The sequence below is a fragment of the Ailuropoda melanoleuca genome, unplaced genomic scaffold (genome assembly GCF_002007445.2).
Source record: "Ailuropoda melanoleuca isolate Jingjing unplaced genomic scaffold, ASM200744v2 unplaced-scaffold2228, whole genome shotgun sequence".
NCBI classification, from domain to species: Eukaryota; Metazoa; Chordata; class Mammalia; order Carnivora; family Ursidae; genus Ailuropoda; species Ailuropoda melanoleuca.
Window position 1 is genome coordinate 143,227 of NW_023191926.1, and position 13,720 is coordinate 156,946.

A 13,720-nucleotide genomic window follows, 5' to 3' on the forward strand; every position below is an offset into this window, starting at 1 on the left:
TAAGCAGAACACTCTCTGTGAGTATAAAGGTGACATAATGGAAGGGAGAGACTGAGGTTAATCGCTTTCAAAGCATTTATTCTTTTTCATTTATCCCAGAGCCTAGGGCATGTGCAGTTGGGCTCTATCTCCTCACTTGGGTGAGTTCTTGGGAAACCTGTGCTGGCTCAGGCAACAGCATAGTCTGTGTGTCACTGCTCCCTCCTCAAGGACAGGTCTCCCTACAGGGGAGTCTCCCCTACAGTAGCCTGCACAGAAGCTTCTCAATACAAGAGGCTCAGAGACAAGGTCTCTGGTTCCAGGTCTCACTTCCCTGTGATCTGAGACATTGTGAGGAATGGTAGCTGCTCCCAACGTCATGAGCTGTAGCTCAGAAAAAGTCAGCCTCATCCTCAGCCTGCAGCACGGAGATGAGCAGAAGCCCTGCACTGGCCGAGGCATCTTTGGAGCCACAGAAGTGGCTGGGGACCCTGGAGCCCTGGTGCTTATCTGAGTCTGAGTAGAACCTCATCAGGCACTGGTGAGGGCTCCCTGCTGCTGCTGAAACCAGTATATGTAGTCGCTGCCCACATGGAAGCCACCGCTCAGGGTGCAGGTGAGTCTGGGGGATGATCCGAGAGTTTCAGAGAGGGAGGGCGGCTGGGTCAGCTCAGGCTGTGACAAGGACCTGCAAATACAGACCCTCATGGGTGATGGACAGGTGTCAGAGTAACACTTTTCAATATCTGAGCCTGAGGGACTGATGGAGCCTGAGAACGGGGACCCACTACCCAAGTCCTGACCCTATGTGTACCTTGATAGAGGAGCATAAGGACAGGAGTCCTGGCCTCTTGACCCAGCCCCTGCTCCTCACAAATGGCCTAGCTGCCCCAGTCCTCCTTTTCTCCTCCATCTGCCACTGGAGGGACAGTCCCTGCAATTGGGCTCCATCCAGTGACCTCCCAGTCTGTCCCTGAGCCCTGGTGCTGGAGCTCAGCTCACACCATGCACTGAGGAGGATGGGGGTTCGCTTCAGCCCTGGGGAAAGCCCTGGGAGGAAGCACCTGCTGAGACCACACAGGACCCTGCTCAGGGGACTCTGCCAGGGTTGAGAGGACACAGATGCTGAGTCCCACTCAGGGAGCACAGACTCCGGCAGACAGGCCCAGACTCTCTTGAGTAAGGGTCCTTTGAGCAGCCATGTATGGAGCACAGGGCAGTCCTAGAGTGCCCCCTTCTTTTCACAATGCACCAATCTCCACATGGATGAAAGCCCTGAGAGCTGAGTGGCTTTCAGCAGCTCACCAGTCCTTGTCTATTCTCACTAACTTGTCTTGTCTCTAGATACCATGGTTCCTGTACACTGTACGTGATTACTCTAGTTTCTCACTCTATGAGGGGACACCACTCTATAAGGGGACACCTCTTTATGGAAAATGTACACAAATAATCAATTAGTGTTCACCATCCTCAGAGAAATTCTCTGCAAAATTGACTGTATCCTGTCAAATATCACTGATCAGAGGATAGTGGAGATGCCTTGAGGGAACTGGGGGCCATGGAGGGCTCAGTGCAGGGGGGACACTGGCCTGACTGTGGGTGGCTCTGGGGTTTCTCTGCAGGTGGTGGAATGTAAATTTGATCTTGATGGTGGTTCCTCAACTCAGTAAATACCCTACAGACCACTGAATTGTACACCTGAAATCAGTGCATGACATGCAAATTATCTTAGTACATTTGTTTTGGTTCTATAAAAAAGCAGCAGGAGAGGAAGCTACTGTCACTAATCCTGTAATGTTGTTCTGTGCTCACACAGTCAGACCTTCAGACCCTCCAGGGCCCCCAGGGTACCCTGTGTGTTTTTCACACACAGTCATGGGAGTGGCCCTGGGGATTAGGGGCAGGTTGTGTCTCCGGTCCCCATGGGCCTGTAGCATGGTTTCTTTGTTGATGCTGTCATCCCATTTTGAAAGACAATACTCAGACTTGTCCTCAGGCTGAAGGACTGAGATGGTCAGAGAGGCCACATTCCCAGCGTCAGAGACAGAGACCCGAGCTGGTGCCCCTGAGGGCCTAGTGCTTCTGAGCATCAGCGTGTTGGGGGCATCATGAGGCATCTGTGGTTACCAGCCCACGTAACATGCTCCAGCATCATTGCTGTTTTCAGGGCAGGGGGGTGACCTTCTGCTTCCTGTTTCCAACAGACTGGGCCCAGGACCCAGTGCCAGAGCAGTGCAGACACTCACGGTTTAGTCTCTGGTGATTGTCCACAAGGAGTTCTCAAAAAGAGGCAAGAAATAGCCTGGGGCCACTGTGATCAGTCCCTCTCCTTCCCAGAGCCAGTCACCTGAGCAGAGAGTGAGGAGGGTGAGCAGGGGAGGGGTCCAGGCCATGGTGGAGATGCCCCAGGCTCTGATTTTGAGCCCACAGTTGAGAGGCCTGTACAAAGCCTCTCTTACCCTCTCCCCTCCTGGGAGAGCAGAGAGGAAGACTTCATGCAAATCACTCCCCACCCTGGGGTCTCTGGGCCTGAATCTGGGGAAAGTGGAGTGTGTGGGTGGGATGCTGGGGAGCCTCTCCTGGGCCCCAGTGAGCACAGAGCAGAGCATACAAGGCAGGGCTCCAGGCCTGGATGCCCAGCTGAGACCACTCCCCCCAACAGACCCACAGGGACAGGCCCACTGCGCCCCCTGCTGTCTCAGAGTCCAGACTCACTGCTGCCTGGGAGGGACATCCTGGAGCAGAGCAGAGAGAGAGACACTCTGGACTTCAGCCTGCCTGGCTCACCACCCAACCCCACACAGGGCAGGGGTTTCTCATTCCCCAGGGGTCCCAGCCTGTGCTGCAGGTGCCACACCTCAGTCATTACTTCAGAGAAATGGCCTCCTCAGCATGAATCACCCTGTGCTCCTCCCACCACTTACCTAGTTGTGTTGTTGGGGCCAAAGGTGAGTGACCCCTCAGGAAGGATGTATCCAGTATTCAGTGAGCAGAAGTGCAGAGGGCATGCTGCTCCTTCACAGGCTCTATGGGGGAGGCTGCAGGGGACAGCCCATCTCCCTCTCATGTCAGGACATTACCCACCACAGCAGACCAGTCCCCATAACCCACTGCTCTGCTCCTGATGTGACAGAGTTCATTAATGACAATGTGCAGGTAATTCTTCAAGGAGAGACCAGAAGTATAAAGAAGTGAAATGTGGTTCTTTTGTGTCTCCTCCCTGGGAAAAACCACAGGAGACTGTCAACAAAACAGCCTTCCCAGGATGGAGCCAGGAACCCCCAGCCCTGAGGGGAGACACATGCAGTGAACGGGTCTCCTGCAACAAACCAGGACTCAGCCAGATGGCTCTGTACATTTGGGGACATGCAGAGGGTGGTAGTTTCAAGGACATCACACCGTCTCATGATCCAGAAATTCCTGCTGCCCTACATACTCTGTGCTCAGTCTGAGATGTATTCTAATCCATCAACAGATCCCTCTCTAGCCCTTCCATATGCCGGACATGGTTGTACTTAGGCTGTAAAACTTAACACAATGATTTTCTCTAGTGATTTTATCTAATCCATTCCTGCACTGATTATGGATATATATATATATGTGTATGTCTATCCAACAAATCTCACTCAACATAGAATTATATGTCCTATTCCTACAAATGCTTAATGGTTCCCTTTGAATACTTCACATAAAATATTGATCACATGTCTTTCACAGTGAGTCAGATGAATACCCAGCATGTGTCCATGATCTACACAATTTTGTTTGCTCCTTGCAGCGCTAAGGACCTGGAGCTTGCTGAATATTAGCTGGTGCTCAGTAAATGCTTTTTAATTAAAACAAATAAATCAGCAAAGGAAAAAAATACAAATATCCACCTCTTTAAGGCATGGCTAAAATATGCATCTCCAGCTTCATTCGGACCATCGCCATCAACTCAAATTCTTAACCAAAGACATGGTGTCATCTTAGACTCATCCTTATACCTCACACACAATCCCCAAGTAATTCCTAAATCCAGTGTTTTCCACAAGAAAAATGACATTAAAATGTCCCTACACCCATAGCAATCTATACATTCAATGCATTTCCTATGAACATTCCAAGGACATTATTCTCAGAAAAAGAAAAAAAAAAACTCATGAATTTTGAATAGATCCAAAAAAGAACAACAAAACTGGAGACACCATCCTCCCTGCTTTCCAATTATATTACAACGCTATATTAATGAAAACAGTATCATATTGGCCTAGAGACAAAAAGGTCGATTCTGCAGAATAAATGTCCAGAAATACATACGAGTTCCACTTAACCAGCAGGGAGGAACTTGGCTGAAAAGAGGGCCTTTGAGAGGTAACTGGGGAACAGCTGACAAGGATTTTATAAGGGATTCAGATAGGAATATGCATGAATCATAGAGCAGATGCCCCAAATGAGATCCTTATATTCTCACTGATGCTTCCCAGCACACTTTGGGAGACAAAGCAGGGATTACTGGACACCCTGCAGTGGGCACATGGTCACCCTTGCCACGGTGGGCACAGTGCATCCACGTGGTCAATCTGGGGTAAGAAGCACAGTCTAGTGAATGCTCCTTCCTGGGTGAGGCCACACCAGCCAAGAGCCCCCCTGGATGCTGCCCTCTGCTGTCTGCTGCTTCCTGCACTGGCTTGGGCTCCTGGTGGCCTTGCTCTGCTGTCAAATCAGGTTACCCATCCCCCTACTGGGTGCACAGTTACTGCTGGGGATGATGAACAAGTTCTAGAAATAGATATTTGTGATGGATCCACCACACTGTGAGACTACTCAATATCTGAATTGCACATTAAAGAGTGATTGAAAGAGTACATTTTCTGTTCTGTGTATCATAATAATTATAAATTATTAGTTGAAAATCAAATTATATTTAAGAAGCTGTACTCATACAAACATTCTTACATCCTTATGTGTGTTACCCTATTTTAAATCATCCTCATAATTAAAATGTGCAGCAATTTTTAAACTTTTTCTTTCCTGCAGCCTCCACATATAAATGAGATAAAATAGCATTTGTATTTCCCTGTAGGCCTTATTTCACGTAGGGACATGTCCTGCATTTTCACCCGTGCTGTCACAAATGGCACGACATCGTCCTGAATAGACTCATTCGGTGGACCTCCTCTGTGCACAGGTGGGGGAGACCTTGTTCATGGTGCCCTATAGTCCCCCTGACTGTGCGGACCACTAAAAAGCCCCACTGTGTCAGGAAAGGAGAGGAGGACACAGTCCGTGTCTGAGGGCTCAGGAAATCTGCCATGGGGTGCCCGTTGCCCTGACGGCGTCAGCTTTGTGTCCCTCACATCCATGGATCTACTCACCCACCATCCCTACAGCAGGCTCAGTGTCTTACAGCAATGCTCTAGCCTCCTCCTGACGTGCACAGGCTCCACGGAGATCTTCGCTAAGTGACACTCAACGTTCACTTATATTGGGATGGGATGAATAAGTTTTGTACCTTGACTGTGTCGATGAGATCACAGGTGTCCCATATGCCCACACTCATCAAGACGTGTATGGTCAAGATGCACATGTTCAATGGGCAGCACGTGTGCATGCATTATGCTCCAACACAGCAAAAATTAAAACCAGTCAGAGAAAAGTCATCAATCTTCTATGTTTCTACTTTTTTCCCACATTTTTAATTCATGTTTTTACTTAAAAGTTTCATATTTTCTTCAATGTTCTTGCTGTCCTTCTTTAGGAAAACTTCTATTTGGACATAGTCATTGAAATTCCTACAAAAGTATTTTTCTATTTACGTAAAATATTTTCCCATTTAAATTGATGTCTTCAGATAGCATAATATGATTCATATATTAGTCAATCAGGGACTCACAATATGCAGATGTAATATTTAGTTCTTGAATTCCAGTCGTATAGTCATTTGAACCAATCTGGGCCTCGGATTCCCTATGCCGAGCACACTGTGAGGAAAATAAAACATTTTTTTGAGTTGACCACCAAGAATGATATATAAAAAATAAACATAACATGACACAAAGCATTACATCCAAACACTATAGTGGTGTCTAAGCAGAGTTTATATTTATTTTTCTTGCTAATTCCATGCAGCGACCTTTACAGATAACTCTTGTAAACACTTCATATAGGTATCATTTCAGGCTTGCCCTCATTATTAAATAACACATTCTTCATCAAATTCAGGGCATCTTTCCACAAAAGTGATTAAATGATATTATAATATTATTGTTCTACATTTACCAAGAAAACAGCAAGGGCATCTTTCGAAATCTGTAATAGACCTACCTCATTCATTTGAATAGATGCTCAGTATTGCAATTAATTTCAGACAACGAAATATATAGTAAGCACCCACCCAATGGAACCCGCCATGCTGCTTCCTCCCCTCAGTCCCCAGATGACTATAGCTGCAGGCGCACATGGCCATACCAACTGTTCCCCTGTGAATGTGCGAGACCCCCTTTAAGATGGCCCTAGTTCAGACACTCTGTGGACGTTCATCTCTCAGATCCCTTTCTGTAATCCTTTGTTATCACTCCCCTGTCTGCAGTACATAGTCAGACTTTTCTCAATTTCCTTGATGTTAGAAAGTATCTTCTTATCCAGACTCCACACTGGTAAACAGAATTTAGAAGATAAGTTACATGAGATAGCCTACTAGTTGTTGACATGTTTATAGTTTGTTTCCTTATTCAAGACAAAAATAAGATGTTCACTGTTTTTTTTTTCAATTGTGCTGCATATTCCTCAGGGAATTTTATAATTTCATCAATGTATATATTGTACACATCTGAGGATGTTTCCTCTTAGTGTAACATCACTCCCAGTGGTTTTAAGGGTGAACTTGTTTCAAGCTTATGCACTCCTTGTTTGCTGAGCTAAGTCCCTTGGTCTGTAGCAGAACTAACCTACTTTCCTTGGGCTTTGCAATCACTGGCCTTGAGGAGTGAAGGACTAGACTTTCCTGGAGGAGAAGGGCTGACCACATTTGAAATAGCTACCAATGATGCCAGCGAGTCTGTTCATGGTCATGCCCACAGAGGACCAGCTGCCTGTTCACTTGCCTTTTCTGCTCAGAGTCCCCACCATTTCCTGCACCTTCCTTTGTAAAATTCGAGGGCTACTCCTGAATGGGGAAGATGGTCTTTGAGACAGTAGTCCCCCATCTTCCCAGGTTGCTGGCTTCCTGAGTAAAGCAATCATTCCTTACCCACCCTCCCTTGTCTCAAGTGTTGACTATTTGGGGGAAAACAGCAGAACCTGAGCTCAGAAACCAGTTCTCTGTCCCATAACATCACCACTTTTACTTTGTTGGTAATATCATAAGAATCATTTTCAGTATTTTTAGCATGTGAAATTGTACCATTATTATTAAATTATTTTTGAAATAATTAACAGAAACTATATATTTCTGATGACATAACCAAATTATCCTATCAGTGTAATATTTTTCAATTAAATACCTGAGCCCCCTGCAAGCAGAAAGTTAGGGGAACCCAGGGGGAAAACAACAACAAAAAGATAAAGAGACCACTTTCCTCACCCTACAGCATTAATTTTAGGACCCCAGATATTTTTGTGGTCTCTGCCCTGAAGTTTCCACTTGCCCAGCACAGGTCTTGTGGAGTTTCCTAGGTGGGAAAGAACAAAGAAAAGCAGCAACCAAAGTAGTGAAGGATTTTAACAGAACAAAGGGAATGCAAAACCTAGGTGTCCCTACCTGGCCAGGACACAGTCTAACCACTTCAGAGACAGTAACTCAGTGGGAAAACTCTGAGAGCTTTAAGAAAAGCAAACATTCTCCTCAAGCAGGGCTGGGTCACCAGAGGCTAGGACAGGGAAACTGCAAACTGGAACAATATGGTTAATGGGACAAAGAACAGGGAGAAATTTCTGAAGCTTCTGACTTCAGGAAGAGTGTTTCGAGGGCTGCCCAGTTTCCCTGAAGCCTGTCCTTACCTGTGCACTGGGAGAGAAACATGAGGACAGGAGTCCAGGCCATGGTGACATAGACACTGGACCCCACTTGGACTGGGCTGACCCAGGCCTCCTTTTCCCCCCCCACCCTATGCCCCAGGCGGGGCTGTCCATGCAAATGAGTCCCATCAAGTGACTGCACAGCATCTCCTTGAACCCTGGTGCTGGAGCTCCGCTCACACCACACACTGAGGAGAATGGAGTTGGTTTCACCCTCTGGGGAGAGCCCTGGGAGGAAGCTCCCGCTGAGACCACACAGCTCCCTGCTCACGGGACCCTGTCAGGCCAGAGAGGACACAGCTGCTGAGTCCCCATCAAGGAGCACAGTGCCCAGTCCCCAGGTCATTTCACTTGACTGAATGTTCCTCCTGGAGTAGCCATGTAGTGACCACAGGGCAGTCTCACCACGCCCCCTGCTGGTCACAGGGCGCAGCAGTCACTATGTCCCAAGGCCCTGGGAGCCCAGCTGATTTCTGCAGCTCACCACATCCCTGGCTAGACAAACATCCGTCGTCCAATTCTTAGTACTTTCCCCTGCTCTCTGAAGGTACATCATCCCTAAGAGTCTTTAGTAAGCCACAATGGCATAAGGCAAAGAAGAAAACATTAATTTACATGCACAATTTTGTGCATGTTTCCCAACTCGAATAGTAAACCTTCCTAGGCTTCTCGAATACAGGACACATTTTGCTGTGAGACGTACAAAATAAATGGAGAGAAAGCACGTATGATAACATACACTGTTCACAGCTCTGGTGGACTGTTGCTGAGCGGCTGTGTGTAGTTCTCAGTGAAGGCGCTGGATGGCGCCCCACATGCTTTCTATGCTGTGCACTGTCTCTGTAGAGACTCCCTGGAAAATGAATGTTGCATGCTATTTTGGCTTTTTTGTTTCTTTTTAATAAAACTGAAAATCTCTTCATATTTCTTTTAACTGTAAAAGCAGGTAGCAATATAATTGTTTCATAAAAGCTAAGTCGCATCAAGACAACTTTCCAAAATTGTAGATACCTGTACTGTGATTCTAATGCTTGTGCTTGCTTCCTGTAAGTTCTCACTCCAGGAGTGGCCGCGCTCAGTGGGTGTGTAAATATGTGCATATACATTTAGTTAGAGGACTTTCTAGATAAAGCTGAATGACCCAGGTGTGCATCAGATCAGGTGTCACAGACCAGGATGGGGGTGGGGGACACCTGAGCTACTTTGAAGAAACTCTATTGGCTGTTTCTAGGAAAGACACAGACAGGGAATTTTGTAGGAATACACTCACTCAGTGTCATATTCCAAAGAGGATAATGCAGTATTCACTTCAAAACATTGCATTGAGAGAGTTGGTGGAGATTACATTTGACTTAATGATGGGTAAAAAAAAAAAATACAAGTAAGAGCTTTGGTCAGCTTCACATTTACCTATCCATATATAAATAATTACATATATGTCTATAAATTATAGGAATTGAGTTCATATTCCCACGTTTCTAGGTTCTACTTACCTGTGTCATACGTATTGGCAGGAGTTTGTCTGAGGTGTCATAAAGTTTCTTTATATTAAAAAAATCCCTAAGTATACTTTTTTACATGCTGTCTTAGTTTAGTAGAAGTTACGTGTGAGATGTCAGTGTTTCCCAGATGTGTTCAATGTCGGAGCAGTTGCTTCCATAAACGTTCCCTTCCTCAGTGCACCAAGAATCCATCTTGGCTTTCACTGTGCAAATGTTCTCCAAACATCTAGGTTCAAGGGCTTTTAGTATCCCTGAGATGAGGCTCAGCAGCTTCCCTCAGACACTCTGCTCTGAAGATTCACAGGGACCTTCCGCACTGAGCTCAGGCAGGCCCCCTTTAGAAACCTCCCCATGGCTCTTGGCAAAAACCCAAACTCCTCCCTCCCCAAAGTGGTCTCAGGCTCTGGCTCCACTCACCATGCAGCCCACCCCTTCCTTTCTGACCCCCAACTTCCCTCCTTTCCTGTGACTTCAAAACCCTGAATTTCATAGTCTTTGAGGAGATGGGTGTCAACTTATAATCATGGAGAAAACACATAGTTTGGTGACTCTGAGTGGCAACCAGTGACTCTTCATTACGGATATACTCACATCACCACAGATGGCAAAAGAGAACATATATAAATATAAATATATAAATATAAATATACTAATTCAAGAGAGAATAAACAAATATAAATATAAATACATATGTAGATATGTATTTTATATATTTGTTTATATTATTTATATGTATTTATTTATTTATATGTATTTATATGTATCCAAGTTAAACTATAGACAATAGTGCAAAGAACAGCTTGCACCTATATCCAATACAAGGTCACTGGTATAACTCATCTTGTTGACTATCCCACCCCTCTTTGTCCCTTGTCCCGCTCCTTTCCGGACAGGAAACAAATCCAAACACTCCATCCTCCATGTATGCTATATGACTCTCAGGAGATTTAGCCTGTTACCCACATGTTCAATGTTTCAAAAGTCTTGTGCAAAAAAACAGTGGGTTCCATCTATTCTCACATAAATGTATTTGTGTTGTCATTTCCCAAATCTCAGGAGAAAGAGAGAAACTGAGTATTTCTAAGGTTTCAGATCTCATGAAATTCTCAGTAAGCCCAGGATGGCAACAGGGGGCATGGAGGAGGTTGGGCAGAGGGCCAACTGGTTCTCCTGGGCCACACATCCTGACCCACAGCACTTCTCATTGTCATCCAGCAATTACGGGGGCCATTTTGCTTCTGGAAACAAAGTAATTCTACTGCATTGAGAGACCAATACGTATAAAAGCATATATTTTTTATTGAGCTCACAAACATCCACAAAATCTAGAGCATGAAGTCTTCTGATCTCAGAAGGACATGTAACAGTCGGAATCATATTCTGAGCTGTGTTTGATCCCAGACAGGAACATGGGAGTGATGAATAAGACTGGAACAGGGCTAGAGAGTATGTATTACATTTGCCCACGGACCGGGAGCTCTGTGTGACATTTGGTGGTATTCAGCGCTGTAACAATGATAATCAGCCTCCCATCAGAATGATGCCAAGTGATAGTAAAAGAGTTCCTGATGACAGTTGGATCTGGGAATGAGGCTGGAAAGGAGGATGGTCCTTTATGCGGCCACAAATACAAGTGTAGAGCTCAGTCTGAGCCTTGGTAACAATACCATGGGAACCCACAGTGCTTCATCTGTCCTGTGCAAGTGATGGTGGCCTCAAATCTGGAGTCATTGAGAGCTTCAGAGGGACAGTGACCCGTGCACATATGGGGAATTCATGCTTTGGACGTTTGCAGCCCGACCTCACAGAAGCCCTAATAAGATATGGGGGGTGAGGAGGAACAGACCGTGACTGTGGGCTCAGGAAAACCAATTTTGGTGAGTCCCCATGTGCCCTGAGTGCTGTCAGCTCCAGCAGAGCCTTATCCATGGACCCTGACACCCCAAATTCTCTGGAACATGCCCTCCCTTTTCCAGCAATGATCCAGCATCTCCCATACTCACCTGGTTTATAAGAGGGTTCCTGGCCTCATGCCCCAAGTTTTCCTTCTCCATGACTTCACAGCTGAGAGCTCAGACGCCTAGCAAGTATTCCAAGCCAACTCCTCCCAGGCTCATGTCCTCACTAAGCATCTCACATCCTAGAACCTCATCCATGGAGCAGAGGGAGACATGGCCTGTCCTGAGCACAGGAGCCTGGGAGGGCAGAGAGTGTCTCTGCTCTGACACCTGGAAGGGCAGAGTCCATGCAGTGAAAGACTGTCCAACTGCTGGGACGGTCCCTGGGCTCTGTGGAGGATAAAGGCAAAAAAAAAGGTTAGTTTTCCTTATTTCAAGAGAAAAAAGGAAAGGGCAGCTGCACAGAATCTGGTTTTATGCCAGTGAAATTATCAGGAAACACCGGTGTCATCATGACATTGAAATGTTTGCTGATATGGGTGGTAGGGCAATGAAGTTGGGAGTTTCTTGGTCCAGGGGTTGATATTGTCTGGGAGCTCACCCAAAGTCTGACTTGTCCCTACCTGAGCACAAAGGGAGGAAGAAATTGCAGAGAAAGGCCCAGGCCTGGGCTATGCTGACACAGCCCCTATTCTCCACAGTTGGGTTGGGTTGTTGTAGCCTCATCTTTTCCTCATACATTCCCCAGGGAAAGTAATTTGTTTATACAAATTTTCACCCCCTTCCAAAATCTCTCAGACACTGCGTGATCACTGATTCAAGACCTGAGGACAGAAGAAGCTGAGGACTTTTCCTGTTGTGAGTGGGACCCTGGAGTGGGTGGAGGGAGCAGCTGTGGGAGCACCCACAGAAACTTACCCAGGAGTCTCTGCCAGGCTCTGAGGGACCAGGCTGCTGGGTCTCATCAGGGAGCACAGGGGGCAGCTCAGTCCTGGTCCATCCCTGAGCCCAGGGGGCTCCCCCAGCTGTGAGGGTACCCCTGCAAGGCCAAATAGATGCACAGTGTCCCCTGCTGGTGACATGCCCACCTGCAGTGCCCTCAGGGTCCTGAGGTTAATATCCACACCTGTGTCACCAGCATTCAGCGGTGACCTGAATGACTGTGTGATGCACCGTGTTGCATCTGATTTATAGCACATGGATACATGTCTGTGATTTGAGAGGCTTATGACATGGAGGAAATGGTCATCTAGAAATAAACACTCCTGTGAGTCCAGGAATCTGTACAAACCATGAATCATATAAAATAATGAGATTATCCCACCCCTGGGACATGCAGGGATCACCTCACAGGAGGGCCTCACAATATGTCTCTGGAGAGGACTGACTGTGTTCTCCACATGGTCTCATAGAAGAAAAAATCAAAACAGGGTGTGGAGATGCTCAAACCATGAAGGGACATGGCAATTTCACACAGTGGGGGAAAGCACCTGGTGACAGCGTGCACAGGGGAACAGAAGGGTGGACACAACAGGACAAGACTGAAGAACCTATGTGGTTGGGGAGGAACAACTGAGGCAGGAAAATAGGAGGCAGGGATGCAGGTGGCTGTGCTTATAGGAGACGCTCCAGATTATGGAGCAGAAGGAGCTCAGGGTGTGAAGGAAGAAGAGGATACTGCAAACTCGGGGATTCTGCTTTGACTGACCCATCAGACGGTGCTCTGTTTACTGCTGTGGAGCATTACATAATGAGATGGTTCTCTGTTCATAAAACTGTTGAAGATCGAAGAAACAAGTAGAAACACTGAATTCCAAGCCCAGAAATCATGGACCCTGACTTTGAGTGGCAACAAGCAGTGACCAGGTCCTGTGGCTGATGTCCAGGCGTGGTGAGCAGTCCCTAGTGCGTGTGTGGTCATGTAGGAGGGACTGGATTCTGGGACGCAACCCTAGGCACCATCCCTGTGTCCAGAATGGGTGTGGCAGGTCCTGGAAGCAGAGGCCCTCAGTCCAAGCCAGCTCCCGTGTTCAGTCCCTTCATCATTCCTGCCGCGTGTGTGTTACTGACGTCCTATCTGCTGCTCAGGACACTGAGCGGTGAGCTGGGTGTCAGGTTAGGTGAGACTAGCCCCTCTGTGCCTTTCCCGTGTAAATGTTCCAGGGAGGGCTGAGCACAGTGAAGATGTGTTTGGCGGTGATGTTTGCAGACCTCCGCACCCAGGGGGAGCTCAGCAGGGGTCACGAGGATACATGAGTATGGAGCATCCGAGGTCAGGCCGAAGGGACTGGGACAGTGCACATCAGGAAGAAAGGGGGGACGGAGAGGACCCCAAATTTCTAG